Here is a 5,805-nt window from a genome sequence, read left to right as displayed (position 1 = left end):
CCTGGCCCTCCAGCAGGCAGGGAAAATGAGTGGCTGGCAGAGTGTCCTGGCACCAGGAGGGGACATGAGGAGAGACCAGTGGACCAGCGCATAGAGCCTTGAGAAACAGGACAGGAGAAAGGAAGGGAAGTAGCATTTACTGATCACTTACTGTGTGCTGGGTCCTTTGCAGGGTCCTTTATGTAAATCCATGCTTTTACTTGGTGTAAATATTCACAACACCCACCACAGGGAAACATTATTATTCCAGATTGATCAGTGAGTGGAGGGATGCTCAGAGATATTAGTGATTTTGCCCAAGGACTCACACAAGAACAATAAATGGGTGAGCTATGATTTGGACCCAAGTCTTTGTGACTTCAGAATCCTGTGATTTCTACCTAAGACAGGTGACAGGCATAGGGGAGATGGAGGGGACAGGTTTGGGGGACCCTGTCTCTTCTCTAAGATGCAGTCAGACTCCTCCCAGTGACTGTTCAGTTCCCTGAGGCCGCTGCCTGCTTGGCCCCTGCCTGTAACCCTTGCTGCTCTTGCCAGGACTCCCTGACCCCCTGATGCTTCCACGTGCTCCTCAACTGCTGAGACAAGGGACAGGCCTGGAGGAGTGCCTGGAGGCAGAGAAGCCCTGGTGGGGAAGAGGAGAGGAGAGATCCTGCACTGGACTCGTTGGGAGAAGGAAAGGCTCCCAGACTGAGTGGCCCACATTGAGGCCTGCAGCGAAGGCTCTGAGGGAGGCCAGGAGGACGAGGCTTCCGGGGATCCTGGTGCTGCTTTTCTCCTGCACAGCCTGGGCCCAGAGTTTGATTAGCTGGGCCTGGCTCTCCTGGTTACCCAACAGGCAACTGGCCAGGGGCCAGGCTGCAGCAAGAGGCTCCCTGGCACCTTCTCTTGCTCTCATTCCCAGCTGGTAAACAGCAGAGCAGGAGTCAGCCATGCCACAGCCTCGTGACTCACCCACTCCCCCCCATCTGGTGCACGTGGCACCTGGCATGGAGAGGGCAGGCAGCTGTCCCTTCCCTTTTCTGCCTTGTCTTCTCACCATCCTCCACTCCTGCCCAACCCTGGAGCTTCACACTCTGCTACCATCAGCACCTCTGTTCTTAGGTAGCTTCCAAAGTCTCCCCATGGCTACAGATAGAGGGATAAAGGTAGAAGTGGAGAAGGACTTTTCGGCCGGGCGCGGTGGCTCAAGCCTGTAATCCCAGCACTTTGGGAGGCCGAGACGGGCGGATCACGAGGTCAGGAGATCGAGACCATCCTGGCTAATACGGTGAAACCCCGTCTCTACTAAAAAATACAAAAAACTAGCCGGGCGAGGTGGCGGACGCCTGTAGTCCCAGCTACTCGGGAGGCTGAGGCAGGAGAATGGCGTAAACCCGGGAGGCGGAGCTTGCAGTGAGCTGAGATCCGGCCACTGCACTCCAGCCTGGGCGACAGAGCGAGACTCTGTCTCAAAAAAAAAAAAAAAAAAAAAAGAAGTGGAGAAGGACTTTTCAACTGCTAGGGTCACTGACAGTGGATGAGTAGTGAGAAAGAGGAGGGGAAGTTTTGGGGACCTTCTGCACTGGGAGTCTGGGTGTGTGTCTATGCCTCTGAGGCTCTGATTATCCCTGTGTTCTTTTGGTAAATGTGGGCGCACACATCCATGTATGAGTCTCTGCACAGAACAGGATGTTGGTCTGGGGGCTCTGCCCCTTGGGTAAGTTTGGAGTGAGAGGTCAAGTGCTTTGTAGCAGCCCCCATCCAGCACCCCCCCACCCAGCACCCCCCACCCAGCACCCCCCACCCAGCACTCCCTACCCAGCACTCCCCCACCCAGCACTCCCCACCCAGCAGCCCCCACCCAGCACTCCCCACGCAATATCCCCCACCCAGCACCCCCCACCCAGCACCCCCCACCCAGCACCCCCCACCCAGCACTCCCCATGCAGCATCCCCCACCCAGCAGCCCCCCCACCCAGCACCTCCCACCCAACAACCCCCCCACCTGGTACCCCCCCACCCAGCACCCCCCCACACCCCGCACCCTCCAGCTGACAGGAGGAGCCAGCACGTCAGGGGTGGGAGTGCAGAGGAGTGTAGGGGAGATGCCGTTCTGCTCCCCTCCTGCCCAGAACTCCTCAGTTATCCCCCATCTGTCTGTCTCTCCTTGCCGGCTCCTGCCTGTCTGTGGCTCTTCTCCAGCTCTCCCCTCTCTATCTTTTCTCCTTTTTAGGCCTCTCTTCCTCTTGACTCTGGGTCTCCAGGGGCCCTTCCTGACTACCTCTCCTACTACCCACCAAGCGCAAGCACAGAGTGGAGGTCACGTAGAATGCTTGCAGATGGACACAGGGCATCCCTAGACACTGCAGGCACGGCTGCCTCCCCCGGTTGTGCCGCTTTGTGCTGCTGTGTAGGGTGGGGAGGAAGTGACTGGAGATTGAGAAGACAGAGTCCTGGCCTCTCGGCCTAAGAGTGTCACATGCTTCCTAGGCATTCTCTACCTCTCCCCTGCCTCAAGCATGGATAGCTTGAGTTTTTTTCTCCCCAGGGCAAGAAGGTCCCTTGGTTATCCTTTTGGGAAGTTCCCCCTCTTGCCTAAACTTTCTCCCTCTTGCTGCAATCACAGTCCCTTGTCTGGAGGAATCGGTCCTTTCAAAGCAGGGCAGTGGTCATTTCCTCTTCAAATACAATCTTATGTAAGGAAGGGGCTGATAGGGATCAGAGAATCATTTCATCCCCACGTGCCCAGTCCCCTTATTGGGGAAATCTCCATGCTAGGGGCAAATACTCTGGAAGGGATGGGAGGTGGCGGTGGTGGCTTGGAACTGGGGAGCAGTCCCCAACATCTCTTTCCCTCCCTCCCCACCCCCAAACCACAGAAACCACTTAAAGCTCATCACAAGTGTGCCCTTTCAGGGAGGGCCTGGGGGTCAAGGTGGAAAATATGTGGAGCCCAGGTAGTCTGTGGTGGCACACACTTCCCCAGCCCCATCCTTGGAGGTCCTTCTCCTTGGGATGCCTGATCCAGTGATTAGGGACCACCTTTCTTTGGGTTCTAGGGGGTTCCATGCCTGGGGATGCCTCAACTCATTGGAGTGACTCAGGGATGGGTTATGCCTCAACCAGTAAAAAAAAAGGACAGCCCAGGCTCTATAAACTTTGGTAGCCTCCAGATCTCACAGTCCCCACCCTGCCCCTTTCTTGTCACAAAGGCCACTGTGGGTGGAGGGAACTGTGGGAGTTTGACCCTAGCTCTTGGCCTTGAACTTTCCACAGTGACCCTGCTTGTACCTCTCCTCTACCAATTAACATTTATAGTCACACAGGCTTGGAGGAGGCAAGAAGGGTTTAAATGCTGGAGCAGAATCACTTGTAAGAAGGTGGTCTGCCATTTACTAGCTGTGGGCCCTGAGGGAAATCTCAGCCCTCAGCTACCACATCAGTAAAAATGGGGCAATAGTACGTATCCTAACTAGTGGATTTTTTTTTTTTTTTTTTTTGAGTCAGGGTCTCACTTTTTCACCCAGGGTGGAGTGCAGTGGCATGATCTCAGCTTACTGTAGCCTTGACCTCCTGGGTTCAAGTGGTCCTCCTGCCTCAGCCTCCCAAAGTAGCTGGGACTACAGGTGCATGCCACCCATGCAGCTAATTTTTGTATTTTTTGTAGAGATGGGGTTTCACCATGTTGCCCAGGCTGGTCTCAAACTCCTGAGCTCAGGTAATCGGCCTGCCTCAGCCTCCCACATTTATCCACTTATCAGAGTGTTAGGATTACAGTCGTGAGCCACCACACCTAGCCTCTGACTAGCGTTTATAGAAGTGCTTTGGGGCCAGAGCAATCTGGACACTGGAGGGGTTCTTAGGACCTTATTTTGCACACATCCCTCCATCCACCTCACTGTCATGTTTCAGTACTTTAGTTACCCAGGATATTCCTCCAGCAATGCTGGGGCCCCCATCACAGAGCCTCAGGGCTGTGAAAGCTGAGTGAACTGTTCCTGGGAGGAGTGGCCTTGGATTTCCTCACAGCCTCCCCTAAGCAGTTGGGGTGGCAGTGGGGGAGTCTGGGTGGAGTCACAGTCAGAACCCTTCCCTCCAGCCAGAGCTGATCCCCAGGCAAGCTTACTTAACCTATCGGATCCATTTCTTTCTTTGTCAAGTGGGAATAATAATACCTACTCTCCTGAGGGGTTGTGGCGCGGTGGCTCATGCCTGTAAATCCCAGCACTTTGGGAGGCCGAAGCGGGCAGATCACGAGATCGAGACTGAGATCACAGCATCGGATCAGGAGATGGAGACCATCCTGGCTAACATGGTGAAACCCCGTCTCTACTAGAAATACATAAAATTAGCTGGGTGTTGTGGCGTGCACCTGGAGTTGCAGTTGCTCGGGAGGCTGAGGCAGGAGAATCACTTGAACCCGGGAGGTGGAGGTTGCAGTGAGCTGAGATTTCGCCACTGCACTCCAGCCTGGGCAACAGAGTGAGACTCCGTCCCCTACCACCCCAAAAAAAAGGGAATAATAATACCTACTCTGCTGAGTGTTTGTGATGACTAACGGAGATAACACAGATAAAGTTCAGGACCTGGTCCAAACTACCGTGGTTAAAAAAAAAGTTTCTTCTCCTCCCTCCCTCTTTCTGTCCCTATAATCTTCCCTTCTCTTTATCTGACCCCTCTTTTCTATTCCCTTTCTTGCTTTATTTTTCTCTGTAACATATCACCAAGTAGTATTCTTTACATTTTAATGGCTTATTTTGTCACTTTTCTGATCCCCATGTCTGTTTTAATCACTGCTGTATCCAATGCCTGCCACCTGATGGACCCTCCTGAAGTATTTGTTGAAGGAATGCATGAATGAAGGTTCTACGGCCTCTAACTTTCTTCCAGATACTTCCAAATGGGCATCAAATCCAGTTTCTCACCAAGGGTTGTTACAGGAGAATTTGGGAGCTGAAATAGAAATCCAGTACTAGGGGTAGACCTAAATCTGTAGGTGGACTTCCCAGAATTCAAACGTGGGATTTTAAACCAGCAGGGTACGAAACCATTGCAGAGTTACCATCTTAGGGAAGGAGGCCCCTTTGCAGCTGGCAGTTGGGGGTATTATTGTGAAGTGATTAAGAGTCCAGACTCTGGAGCCAGACTCCCTGAATTCTTCCCTTTACTAGCTATGTGAGTCCTAGTTCTTCCCTTCACTAGTTATGTGAGGCCCAAGGTCACATTAGATAACAATAGTATTTACACCTTTATAGGAAGTGCTGGGAGGAATAAATGGCTTGACTTAATTGTTGGAACAGTTCCTCACGTGGTTATAATCCACGTGTAGTAGTTAGCACTTAGGATTGTTTGGTCAATGCCACCACCTGGTGGACATCTGCAGCAAGAGTTCTCTGGCCTAGGGCTGGGTGGTGGGGACCCGATGGAGGAAGGGAGAAAGAACTGGAGAGCTGTCTAAATGAAGCTCTCTCTCTCTCTCTCTCTCTCTCTCTCTCTCTCTCTCTCTCTCTCTCTCTCTGTGTTGTGCTGGAATTTAACATGTCCCGGTGCTGAGGTTTTGTCAGATCCAGAAAGCTTAGCCCTGGCGCAGGCCACAGCTGGCACCAAGAAAAATGAGAAAGGGCCCAAGGGAGAGGGAGAAAGAAGTTGGGTTAGCCTAGTGCCTACCTCCCTTCCTCCCTCCCTCCTTCAAGCCTGACCTGAGTCCAGAGGAACCGGCTCCTGGGAAGGTGGAGGGAGAGAGAAGAAGGTCACTGCTGACGTCAGGGACATTCAGGTAGAGGTAAACACGATGTGACCTACCATTATCCACTTCCCCCCACC

Source organism: Rhinopithecus roxellana, chromosome 8 (genome assembly GCF_007565055.1).
Source record: "Rhinopithecus roxellana isolate Shanxi Qingling chromosome 8, ASM756505v1, whole genome shotgun sequence".
NCBI lineage: Eukaryota > Metazoa > Chordata > Mammalia > Primates > Cercopithecidae > Rhinopithecus > Rhinopithecus roxellana.
This window is presented reverse-complemented; position numbering follows the sequence as displayed.